This window comes from Pseudophryne corroboree, chromosome 3 (genome assembly GCF_028390025.1).
Source record: "Pseudophryne corroboree isolate aPseCor3 chromosome 3, aPseCor3.hap2, whole genome shotgun sequence".
NCBI lineage: Eukaryota > Metazoa > Chordata > Amphibia > Anura > Myobatrachidae > Pseudophryne > Pseudophryne corroboree.
This window is the reverse complement of record NC_086446.1, coordinates 94,063,435-94,077,694: the sequence shown is the minus strand read 5'-3', so window position 1 is coordinate 94,077,694 and position 14,260 is coordinate 94,063,435. Positions and strand designations below refer to the sequence as shown.

Sequence of the window (14,260 nt, the reverse complement as noted above, 5' to 3'; positions counted from 1 at the left end):
CAATATATCTCTTATAAAAAATGATGTGTTCTTTAAAACAATGTGGACCATAGATAAAAGAATTCTCCCACTGTCCCATGAAGAGATTTGTGAAACTTGGAGCAAAAATAGTACCCATTGCAGTCCCACAGCATTGTAAGTAAAAACGGTCTAAAAATGTAAAATAATTATGAATTAAAATTAATTTCATAATGTCACATATGAAATCTTTGTGTTGGGCCATTATAGATGAATCATTATCCAGAAAGTATCTGCATGCTGTAATGCCTTTCATGTGTCCAATGCATGTATACAATGATTGCACATCAATAGTTACCCAGAGATATCTATCTGTCCAGTTTGACGCAGTTTCATGTGACGCAGTTTACCTGTGCGTCAGTCCCTGAAACATAAGACCATGTGACAGTACAAGCCAATAGGACAGAAGCTGGAGTTGTAATTTCCACACATCGGAGGGATGAAGGCATCATCACCACATCACGCACACGTGCAGCTAGCCACCCGGCATTGTGGGAAGAAGATCAAGCCGGATGCACATGCGCACAAGAACTTTACAGACCGCGGAGGTACAATGGACAAAGGCGTCATCACTGCGTCACCCACATGTGCAGCCAGCCACCAGGCATTGTGGGAAGAAGGTCAAGCTGGGCGCGCATGCACACAGTAACTTTACGGAAACCGGATGGGTGGCGGAAGTGCCGCACCTCACCGGACTCATCTGTTTTTACTATTAAAACTCAATTTTTTGAACCACAGTGTTATGTAAAAATGCTGCTCATAGGAAACACAATAATCATCTAGTATTATATATGTATTTCTTGAAAGGAGGGATTATTTAATTATTATGCATTAGCCCAGACAGGATATGATGTCATTTTAAAACTCCTAATTGAGGGGTGTATATATCGGAGCCCTGCAGAATCATGTCACTACCCCATGAAGAAGTCCGAGAGACGAAACGCGTTTGGCCTTTCCCCAGACACCTCCTGCTAATATCAGTTAAGACTCTTAATATTATTTATGCTATACCTTCCATTTTTTAAACCTTTTTTCTTTGCACAAGCAATATGCACTTTAATTGAGGACCATATGTAGCATAGAGTATGTACCCATTTTTAAAAACTAGCTGTTTATAGAGAAGCTGTTTTTGCACATTTATGTAAAGGACTTTTTATTTTTTATATATATATATATATATATATATATATATATATATATATATATATAAAAATTTTATTCATCTATTTTTTATTCCTAGTATTGTGAAATAAATATATTTTTTTATACATATTTATTTTGATAAATTCATAATATATATGTATGTATAGATATAGATATATATATATATATATATATATATACATACATACATACGTACATACACACACACACACCTTAGGTCGCTAAAGAACCTCTATCCGGTATTCCCATTATTTTTTTTGCAGCAACACACCATTGCTGCTTATTTAGGGGTTAGCTGATGAGTGTTTTTTTATATATTTTGGGGATTATTGATCTCACAAGTGGCGCGGCATTCTTTGCAATTACATAGACATTTGTTTTACTTTGCATAGCTGCCTGGTGAGAATCCAACCCCAAAAGCTAAATATGCTTAGGAGCAATGATCGCAATACTAGAAGGAATGATCTATGTAAGAAAGTGTTCAATGAAAATAAGACAACACCATTTGAACACACTAAGTGTGATCTAGATTAATTATTCTGGGGGATGGAAAGATTGCTCACCAAAAAGCTTAAAACTTGGTGGGACATTAAAGGACTAGAACACTATATCTCCATTAACAGAGTCCCCAGAGTTCTGAGACTGTTGAAACAACCCACAATTGGGAATATGAATTCAGAATTTTTAACCAAATGGGACATGATACTACACACATGCTCTATAAACCTAATGAAGCTACTTATTGTGGAGAAGAAGAGAGCTCTAGCAGAGTTAGAAAATTATATTAAAACCAAGGAATGTGCATGGATCCGTTCAAGGGTAAAGAGGATTACGCTATTAATGAGAAAGTACTGAATAAGAAAATAGAACATATAGAAAATGAGGTCATTAAAAGAAAAGAAGTAAAGTTTGAACATGACAAGAATGACTATGACCAGGGCAAGGTAAAGAATTGGAGCAGATTCAGAATACAGATGCTCAATATACGGAGAAATTAGAACCATCATTGGACACAAGTACCCAATAAGGGAAAAACACAGAACTACGAACAACACACCTAAATCGCACCTAAGGCCGAGCAACAGGTTTACGACATTACAAAGATTAGGCTCAGACACTGACCAACATTTTTTATTGTCAGGGACAGGCGCCCGTTCAAAAGAACTTACAAAATACCATCTCAAGGAGGACATACGACACGCAACACCACTCAAAAGACAGCATCAAGAAGAAGAGGAAAATGGGGTGGCGGGAGGCAGAGAAAAGAAAAGAAGGACACTACAACATTAGATCCAACCACAAAAGGAATTTTCAACTCGTCAAAACACACACTACCGAAACCAGAAATCTCTCTTTTAAGTAAAGGATTGTCATTTGCTCCCACAGAAGGCCTCAATAAATTCGTGACGTTTATAGATCTCAATAAATTTGTAAGAAAACTCACCCTTAAGAGACACTTTGCAAGGAAAGAAGATGCCATTCTATCCAACTATGAGAGTCGCTCGAAGTCCGGATTGAAACCAACATCTAAATACTACCCGCTGGAGTCAGAAGGTAGTAACATTAGCATATTTTATGAACTAGTAAAGAAAGACTTGTGCGAGAATGATATTGAACCAGTACGAGAAAAGAACCTGAGTAATCAAGAAAGCGAGGCTCTGAAGAGATTACAGAAAAATACAGATGTGGTTTTAAAACCGGCTGACAAAGGGGGGGGGGGGTTGGTGATCATGGATAGAGATTGATATATTATGGAAGCTGAAAGACTATTGGGAGATGAGAAATCATACACTCTGCTACTGAACGATCCTAAGGACAAATACGTAGAGGAATTAAGAACACTACTCCTCAAAGGGCTCCGTACGGAACTGATCACCAAAGATGAATATCAATACTTAATGAGAAATGACCCCGTTACCCCCATATCTTATTTCCTACCAAAAATACACAAGTCTATCTCCAACTCACCCGGATGCCCAATAGTGGCAGGAATTGACTCACTGACGTCCAACTTATCAGAGTACGTAGACATTTTCTTGAATAAATATGTGAAAGACTTACCATCCTACCTCAAAGACACCACTATGGTACTCAATCTTATGAAGAACCAAAACTGGACAGATAGCTTTCTCTGGGTAACTATTGATGTGCAATCATTGTATACATGCATCGAACACATGAAAGGCATTACAGCATGTAGATACTTTCTGGATAATGATCCATCTCTAACGGCCCAACACAAAGATTTCATATGTGACATTATGAAATTTATTTTAAAGTCATAATTATTTTAAATTTTTAGACCGTTTTTACTTACAATGCTGTGGGAATGCTATGGGTACTATTTTTGCTCCGAGTTTCACAAATCTCTTCATGGGACAGTGGGAGAATTCTTTTATCTATGGTCCACATTGTTTTAAAGAACACATTTTTTTATAAGAGATATATTGACAATATTTTAATTATATGGGATGGAACGCTGGACACTTTTAACCAATTTTTTTTCGTATCTAAGTAACAACACCATGAACCTTTCCTTTACCTCCAATATCAATGGAAAATCTGTTGAATTTTTGGACTTAGTCCTGACAGGATCAGAAGGAGCTGTCAAAACCAAGAACTTCATCAAAGTAGTAGATCGGAACAGCTACCTCCATTTCAAAAATAATCACCTCAGGAAATGGCAAAGCAATATACCATACTCTCAGTTTCACAGACTTAGAAGAAACTGCAGCGACCTGAAAGAATGCAAAGAACAATTGGAAATATACAAGGAAAGGTTTAAACAGAAAGAGTACCCATTGGACGTATTCGAAAAAAGCGATTTCAAGGACAAAAGGCCTAAATAGAGAAGACCTACTTGCATACAAGGCAAAGGACAAAAAGAAAGACTCTACAGCATTTGTAACCACATATAATCGTCACGAGGAAATAATAAGGAAATCATTTAAAACACACTGGGGAATTCTTTTTATGGATCCGGTCCTGAAAGAATACTCCCACCACGCCCAGAAATTATTTACAAAAAAAATCGAAGAATTTGAAAGACCTACTGGCACCGAGCATGCTGAGAACCAAAATAGAGGATACTACAATGATGCCCAAATGCATTGGATCATATAAGTGTGGCCGTTGCAATGTCTAAGTTTTTACATCCCAATCAGAGAAGCTTCAGCGATGTTTGAAATCAGAAGGAATACAAAATTAAGGACTTCATAAACTGAAACAACTCATCGGTGATTTATTTATTGGAATGCACGTGTGGAAAAAAGTATGTGGGCAAGACAAAGAGGCAAGTAAAACTCAGAATACAAGAGCACATCTGCAATATCAAAAATAAAGTTGATAGCCACACCATTTCAAGGCACTTCACTGAGAGACATAACTCAAACCCAGAGGAACTAACTTTTAAGGCCATAGAACTGGTCAAACTCGGAGAGAGAGGAGGATATCTAGTAGCCAAGTTATCACAACGAGAGATGTTTTGGATATTTCAGCTAAGAACCATGCATCCATTGGGCATGAATGAGAACTATGAGATCGCTCCCTTCCTGTAGAGGTGTCACTTTGAAAATATCCTGAATTTTCCTCTGCACTTTATTTCATTTCACATGCATATTATTGTTAATATCACATGTAGCATTGCACTATTAAAATGGTTCTGAATTTGAGTCATGGTGGCATCATTTGTTGCGTACGAAAGAAATATAGTCATACCACACTGGAAATGCCCAATCCCAACCGACCTTGGAAGCGAAGCAGTGTTGGGCTTGACTAGTACCAAAAAGGGGCGACCCATTGGGAATATCAGGTACTGTACTGAAAGTAAAAGCAACTTAAGAAACAAGATTGCCTATCATGACAGTTACTGATAGAGAATATATCACATGATCTAGGATTCACGTTTTAAAAAAAAAAAATTACTCTTAAACATAGTAACTATGCACTAGAGCACTTCACACTCACAAAGTAGTGTATATATATATCTATAAATATATATATCTATACATATCTATATATATCTATATATCTATATATATCTATATCTATATCTATATAGGCTGCTGGGGGGCTCGGCACTCACTTGTGGGTAAAGAATACTTGCTGTGGTGCCTTCAGGGGATATTGTAATCCAAGATACAAGCTTAATGACAGCGGCACTCAGCAGACTGTTTGAAGTAAATAGATGCCTTTATTCCGGTCCTACGCCGTTTTGGGGATCACCCCGTCTTCAGGGAAAAACAGTACTGTTTGTCCCTGAAGACGGGGTGATCCCCGAAACGGCGTAGGACCAGAATAAAGGCATCTATTTACTTCAAACAGTCTGCTGAGTGCCGCTGTCATTAAGCTTGTATATGTGTATATATATATATATATATATATATATATAATAAAGGACACAACACTTTAGGGTTTCATAACCAGAGTAATAATTAATAACGAACACAGCACTTTGTAACCAAGTAAAATCACTTTAATATACTATATTTAAATAGTACATCACTATATAGTATATAAACATTGAATCAATTGATCACTCACGTATTTGAGGAAATTAGGTCTTTTCATTATTGCTTATTATATATATATATATATATATATATACACACACACTCTTATTATAATTTTATTATTTACATTTAACTTTAACATAATATATAATGTCTATACTATGATTTTATATATTCATATCATTTTTTATATTTCACATTAGTCCAATACCTGATCCTCTGTACAAATTACATCTACACTATACATAAGTGTGTATATGTATATAGAATGCAGATCCAAAATATACGTATGGAATGTCGTAAACATAAGATAACTCTCTCTTAAATATAAGACTCTTTACCATTGGAATGCTCTAAACATCTTTATTTTTTTATATATTTTTTATGGTGCCCATGTCCGGGAGATAAATAAGCTAATGTGAGAGAATTGGAGAACGTTTCCATGACTACAGAATAAAGCCGAGACTCCGAATCATGTGACGCAGTTTACCCGTGCATCAGTCCCTGAAACATAAGACCATGTGACAGTACAAGCCAATAGGACAGAAGCTGGAGATGTAATTTCCAGACCTCGGAGGGATGAAGGCATCACCACCACGTCACCCACATGTGCAGCCAGCCACCCGGCATTGTGGGAAGAAGGTCAAGCCGGATGCACATGCGCACAAGAACTTAACAGACCGCGGAGGTACAACGGACAAAGGCGTCATCACCACGTCACCTGACATTGTGGAAAGAAGGTCAAGCCGGGCACGCATGCGCACAGGAACTTTACGGAAACCGATAGGGTGGCGGAAGTGCCGCACCTCACCGGACTCATCTGTTTTTACTGTTTTTACTATTAAAACTCAGTTTTTTGAACCACAATGTTATGTAAAAATGCTGCTCGTAGGAAACACAATAATCATCTAGTATTGTATATGTATTTTTTGAAAGGAGGGGTTATTTAATTATTATGCATTAGCCCAGACAGGATATGATGTCATTTTTAAACTCTTAATTGAGGGGTGTATATATAGGAACCCTGCAGAATCATGTCACTACACCATGAAGAAGTCTGAGAGACGAAACGCGTTGGTCCTTTCCCCAGAGACCACCTGCTAATATCATTTAAGACTCTTAATATTATTTATGCTATACCTTCCATTTTTTAAACCTCTTTTTTCTTTGCACAAGCAATATGCACTTTAATTGAGGACCATATGCAGCATAGAGTATGTACCCATTTTTAAAAAAAACTAGCTGTTTTTAGAGAAGCTGTTTTTGCACATTTATGTAAATGATTTTTTATTATATATATATATATATATATATATACACACACACTGCTCAAAAAAATAAAGGGAACACTCAAATAACACATCCTAGATCTGGAGGCCACACACACTACTGAGCCTCATTTTGACTTGTTTTAAGGACATTACATCAAAGTTGGATCAGCCTGTAGTGTGTTTTTCCACTTTAATTTTGAAGGTTACTCCAAATCCAGACCTCCATGGGTTAATAAATTTGATTTCCATTGATAATTTTCGTGTGATTTTGTTGTCAGCACATTCAACTATGTAAAGAACAAAGTATTTAATAAGAATATTTCATTCATTCAGATCTAGGATGTGGTATTTTAGTGTTCCCTTTATTTTTTTGAGCAGTGTATATACATATATACATAGTGGAAAAAATGAGGCGGCACTCAGAGACTTTTCACTGCAATCAAATAATGGTGCAAATAGTCACATCAACGTTTCGGGGACCTGGTCCCCTTCTTCAGGATAACAGAAGTGCAAAACAAGAGTGTTTAAATAAGCATGGAAACAATTCCCCTCTCACCCCATTCAATCACCAGCTGCAGCGTGTCTCTCTGGCCGCCCGCTCAGGACTTCCGCCTGGCTCACTGGCATCTCAGCAGGACCGGAAGTGACGTCGCGGGAGCGAGCCGCGTTACCATGGCAACCGCTCAAGACATACTCACTGTCTGAGCGTCGCCTCTTGACCGCGTCTCTCTCACTGCCGCCAATACGTCCACAAGTGCCGTGAGGTCTGAAGCCCCATCACGGAAGCCCGCTGCGTTACCATGGTAATGCTATCAGCTGTGAATAAACATGAAACAAAACAATAACATAAGTGACAAAGTAAGATGACCTTACAGGTCAATATTAAACTGACATGTCATACTAAAGTGCTAGTGCAAACAATAAAGCAATTAAAAAACAATTAAAAACATCTGAAGGTGCAAGGGAAAAATATACAACATGACCCCTCTCATGTGAAAATGACCTGTTAATGTCTATCAAATGTCTATCAAATGTGGCAACATCTGCCTAACAACTCAAACCTATATTGGTGCCCTGTGGCTTGTGGCAAGATAGTGAAAGGCACGAGCACATGGCGCCCAGACTACATGGCTTCACCTTTCTAAACATGAACACTACTGGCCAAACAGAAATCACAAGAAGTTAATTGATCCCAAATTTTCATTCAGACCCCCAGGTTTCAGAGTGTTCAACCTATGGATCCACATGGACTCCAGCTGCAATAGCTTACGGCCCCTATCGCCTGTACGTACGTACGTACGTACGTACGTACGTACGTACGTACATACATAAGTGATGAGAGGGTTTGGTTCCTCGGAATCCGAACTTCACCCATTTTACACGGTTCCGAGGCAGACTCGGGTCCTTCCGCCTTGCTCGGTTAACCCGAGCATGCCCGAACGTCATCATCCCACTGTCGGATTCTCGCGAGATTCGTATTCTACATAAGGAGCCGCGCGTCGCCGCCATTTTCACTCGTGCATTGGAGATGATAGGGAGAGGACGTGCAGCGTTCTCTCAATTTCTGTGATCAGTGTGCTGCAAATTTCTGTGCTCAGTGTGCTGCAAATATCTACGTTCTTCTGCCTGAAAAACATTCCATATCTGTGCTGCATTGTAGTATAGGAGGACAATGCAGAATTTTGCTCACCATTGACCACCAGCATTATATAGCAGTATGGTACAGTAGTCCACTGCTCTACCTACCTCTGTGTCGTCAAGTATACTATCCATCCATACCTGTGGTGCATTTTAGTTGTGCGCAGTATTATATAGTAGAAGGACAGTGCAGAATTTTGCTGACCACCAGTATATAATATATAGCAGTACGGTACAGTAGGCCACTGCTCTACCTACCTCTGTGTCATCAAGTATACTATCCATCCATACCTGTGGTGCATTTTAGTTGTGCGCAGTATTATATAGTAGGAGGACAGTGCAGAATTTTACTGACTACCAGTATATAATATATAGCAGTACGGTACAGTAGGCCATTGCTATTGATATATTACTGGCATATAATTACACACATTAAAAAATGGAGAACAAAAATGTGGAGGGTAAAATAGGGAAAGATCAAGATCCACTTCCACCTCGTGCTGAAGCTGCTGCCACTAGTCATGGCCGAGACGATGAAATGCCATCTACGTCGTCTGCCAAGGCCGATGCCCAATGTCATAGTAGAGAGCATGTAAAATCCAAAAAACAAAAGTTCAGTAAAATGACCCAAAACTCAAAATTAAAAGCGTCTGATGAGAAGCGTAAACTTGCCAATATGCCATTTACGACACGGAGTGGCAAGGAACGGCTGAGGCCCTGGCCTATGTTCATGGCTAGTGGTTCAGCTTCACATAAGGATGGAAGCACTCATCCTCTCGCTAGAAAAATGAAAAGACTTAAGCTGGCAAAAGCACAGCAAAGAACTGTGCGTTCTTCTAAATCACAAATCCCCAAGGAGAGTCCAATTGTGTCCGTTGCGATGCCTGACCTTCCCAACACTGGACGGGAAGAGGTGGCACCTTCCACCATTTGCACGCCCCCTTCAAGTGCTGGAAGGAGCACCCGCAGTCCAGTTCCTGATAGTCAAATTGAAGATGTCACTGTTGAAGTACACAAGGATGAGGATATGGGTGTTGCTAGCACTGAGGAAATTGACAAGGAGGATTCTGATGGTGAGGTGGTTTGTTTAAGTCAGGCACCCGGGGAGACACCTGTTGTCCGTGGGACGAATATGGCCATTGACATACCTGGTCAAATTTAAAAAAAAAAATCACCTCGTCGGTGTGGAATTATTTTAACAGAAATGCGGACATTTGTCAAGCCGTGTTGCCTTTGTCAAGCTGTAATAAGTAGGGGCAAGGACGTTAACCACCTAGGAACATCCTCCCTTATACGTCACCTGGAGCGCATTCATCACAAGTCATTGACAAGTTCAAAAACTTTGGGTGACAGCGGAAGCAGTCCACTGACCATTAAATCCCTTCCTCTTGTAACCAAGCTCCTTCAAACCACACCACCAACTCCCTCAGTGTCAATTTCCTTCTTAGAAAGGAAAGCCAATAGTCCTGCAGGACATGTCACTGTCAAGTCTGATGAGTTCTCTCCTGCCTGGGATTCCTCCGATGCATCCTTGAGTGTAACGCCTACTGCTGCTGCTGGCACTGCTGTTGTTGCTGCTGTGAGTCAATCGTCATCCCAGAGGGGAAGTCGGAAGACCACTTGTACTACTTCCAGTAAGCAATTGACTGTCCAACAGTCCTTTGCGAGGAAGATGAAATATCACAGCAGTCATCCTGCTGCAAAGCAGATAACTCAGGCCTTGGCAGCCTGGGCGGTGAGAAACGTGGTTCCAGTATCCACCGTTAATTCAGAGGCAACTAGAGACTTGATTGAGCTACTGTGTCCCCGGTACCAAATACCATCTAGGTTCCATTTCTCTAGGCAGGCGATACCGAAAATGTACACAGACCTCAGAAAAAGAGTCACCAGTGTCCTAAAAAATGCAGTTGTACCCAATGTCCACTTAACCATGGACATGTGGACAAGTGGAGCAGGGCAGACTCAGGACTATATGACTGTGACAGCCCACTGGGTAGATGTATTGCCTCCCACAGCAAGAACAGCAGCGGCGGCACCAGTAGCAGCCTCTCGCAAACGCCAACTCGTTCCTAGGTAGGCTACGCTTTGTATCACCGCTTTCCAGAAGAGGCACACAGCTGACAACCTGTTACGGAAACTGAGGAACATCATAGCAGAATGGCTTACCCCAATTGGACTCTCCTGGGGATTTGTGACATCGGACAACGCCACCAATATTGTGCGTGCATTACATCTGGGCAAATTCCAGCACGTCCCATGTTTTGCACATACATTGAATTTGGTGGTGCAGAATTATTTAAAAAACGACAGGGGCGTGCAAGAGATGCTGTCGGTGGCCCGAAGAATTGCGGGCCACTTTCGGCATTCAGCCACCGCGTGCCGAAGACTGGAGCACCACCAAACATTCCTGAACCTGCCCTGCCATCATCTGAAGCAAGAGGTGGTAACGAGGTGGAATTCAACCCTCTATATGCTTCAGAGGATGGAGGAGCAGCAAAAGGCCATTCAAGCCTATACATCTGCCCACGATATAGGCAAAGGAGGGGGAATGCACCTAACTCAAGCGCAGTGGAGAATGATTTCAACGTTGTGCAAGGTTCTGCAACCCTTTGAACTTGCCACACGTGAAGTCAGTTCAGACACTGCCAGCCTGAGTCAGGTCATTCCCCTCATCAGGCTTTTGCAGAAGAAGCTGGAGACATTGAAGGAGGAGCTAAAACAGAGCGATTCCGCTAGGCATGTGGGACTTGTGGATGGAGCCCTTAATTTGCTTAACCAGGATTCACGGGTGGTCAATCTGTTGAAATCAGAGCACTACATTTTGGCCACCGTGCTCGATCCTAGATTTAAAACCTACGTTGTATCTCTCTTTGCGGCAGACACAAGTCTGCAGCGGTTCAAAGACCTGCTGGTGAGACACATGTCAAGTCAAGCGGAACGTGACCCGTCAACAGCTCCTCCTTCACATTCTACCACAACTGGGGCTGCGAGGAAAAGGCTAAGAATTCCGAGCCCACCCGCTGGCGGTGATGCAGGGCAGTCTGGAGCGAGTGCTGACATCTGGTCCGGACTGAAGGAACTGCCAACGATTACTGACATGTCGTCTACTGTCACTGCATATAATTCTGTCACCATTGAAAGAATGGTGGAGGATTATATGAGTGAACGCATCCAAGTAGGCACGTCAGACAGTCCGTACGTATACTGGCAGGAAAAAGAGGCAATTTGCAGGCCCTTGCAGAAACTGGCTTTATTTTACCTAAGTTGCCCCCCCCCCTCCCCCCAGTGTGTACTCTGAAAGTGTTTAGTGCAGCCGCTCACCTTGTCAGCAATTGGCGTACGAGGTTACTTCCAGAAAATGTGGAGAAGATGATGTTCATCAAAATGAATTATAATCAATTCCTCCATCGAGACTTTCACCAGCAATTGCCTCCAGAAAGTACACAGGGACCTGAGATGGTGGATTCCAGTGGGGACGAATTAATAATCTGTGAGGAGGGGTATGTACACAGTGAAAGGGGTGAGGAATCGGAGGATGAGGAGGTGGTGGACATCTTGCCTCTATAGAGCCAGTTTGTGCAAGGAGAGATTGATTGCTTCTTTTTTGGTGGGGGCCCAAACCAACCAGTCATTTCAGTCACAGTCCTGTGGCAGACCCTGTCGCTGAAATGATGGGTTTGTTAAAGTGTGCATGTCCTGTTTATACATCATAAGGGTGGGTGGGAGGGGGCCCAAGGACAATTCCATCTTGCACCTCTTTTTTCTTTAATTTATCTTTGCATCATGTACTGTTTGGGGACTATTTTTTGAAGTGCAATCCTGTCTGACACTGCAGTGCCACTCCTAGATGGGCCAGGTGTTTGTGTCGGCCACTTGGGTCGCTTAGCTTAGTCATCCAGCGACCTCGGTGCAAATTTTAGGACTAAAAATAATATTGTGAGGTGTTCAGAATAGACTTGAAATGAGTGGAAATTATGGTTATTGCGGTTAATAATACTATGGGATCAAAATGACCCCCAAATTCTATGATTTAAGCTGTTTTTGAGGGTTTTTTGTAAAAAAAAAACACCCAAATCCAACAAAAATTTTAAAGGGAGGTTTTTCCAAAACGCGTCCGAATCCAAAACACAGCCGCGTAACTGAATCCAAAACCCAAAAAATTACCGGTGCACATCACTAATAATATATATATATATATATATTGATGTGATGTTCCGGAGCACCAGCCCCTTCTTCCAGACAACACCAGAAGAAGACAAATAAGTGTAACTTACCACATTAAATACCTCCGCTGCCCGTCCACGCCATCCTCACCTCCCAGACGCGCCCAGAGCCGCAGGTCCGCTTCCGGTGACACACTTCCGGGTGCGGACTTCCGGGCATCGTCATAGTAATGGCGCTGCTTGCGCTCCACAGCCCGGAGATCACCATGGCAACTCGGCCACAGGACGGCCTGCAGGGTTAGGGGAGAATAGGGTGACTTGAGTGCCGACTGAATTGGATATATATCTGATGTTGCTTGCTGCAACAAGTGGTATGGCACCTACTTGTTTTATTTAAATCTCCAATCAACTTTAGACACCTGCTGCCTTTGCACAGTGTATGTGTGCACTAGGGTGTTAATTGTCCTTTGGGAGATATACAATATGGAGATGCTACCAGGGGCTTCTGCCTCTCTGGATGTGGCAGGATGCCACAATTTTATTATACCCACTGGGGAAGTGTTTAGCTTTACCCCTGAGCAGATAGAGGGGATTTTGCTGAAAGAACCTGTATGTGACAAAGATTTAAAACAAAACATGGAGGACATGCATTTCCAGCTATTTAAACTGAGACGCCACAAGACGGACTATCTTCTACATGCTTCCTCCCTGTCAGAATATTACAGGGAGAGAAAAATCCCATGGGGATTCCGGTGTAGGAATACACCTACCATAGGACGTAACAACCTTGAGTTCGTACGGAAATGGGTGGGCATCCTGAACAGATGCGCTCTAGACCTAATGGTTCTAGTTATTGAAGAATCCCGCCGTGAACTGGAAATAACCCGTGGCAAAATTGATAAATTACAAAGGGATGCTAAAATACTCCTAGAGGATCCTGTCAATGCAGGTTGGATCACTAAGTTGGAACAGAAGTGTGACCAGTATAGAAAAGATTTGTTAAAATTTAAAAGAAATAAGAAATTTACCGTGGACAATGACTATGAGGAGAATAAAGTTTATAGATGGCTGGCAGGAGGGGACAACAGTGATCGGAGCAATAGGAATGAACGGAGACGCAGACCTTGGCAAAAAGCGAGAGCTGCTAATCGCAATCAAGCAGAGACATCCAATAGTCACAGCGACAGTGATTTTCTGATATCCGAGTCGGACGAGCCTGGTATGTCTGCAGCTGCCCCTTTAGGGTATGTAATAGAGCCTTCCAAAAAAACAAAAGAGCGGCCACCCGCAGGGGCGGACAAAACAAAAGGAACAACCACAAGAAAAGCTGCAAAGAACCAACTGTGATTTTTAATTTATCACAAAGAATTTTGACGAAGGAGGAGATGGATGTTTTACAGAAAGGCCTGTCGTTTGCTCCTACGAATCTACATAATGATTTCGAATGGAAAAGGGAGCATCATAGATTTGCACGTAAACCACGGTTAAAGGAACA

The 14,260-nt window shown here is 41.4% G+C and overlaps 1 pseudogene; it reads left to right on the top strand.

The window, feature by feature from the left end:
* Positions 1–4,885: 4,885 nt before the first annotated feature.
* LOC134897390 (5S ribosomal RNA) lies at positions 4,886–5,005 on the top strand (annotated as a pseudogene).
* Positions 5,006–14,260: the final 9,255 nt, after the last annotated feature.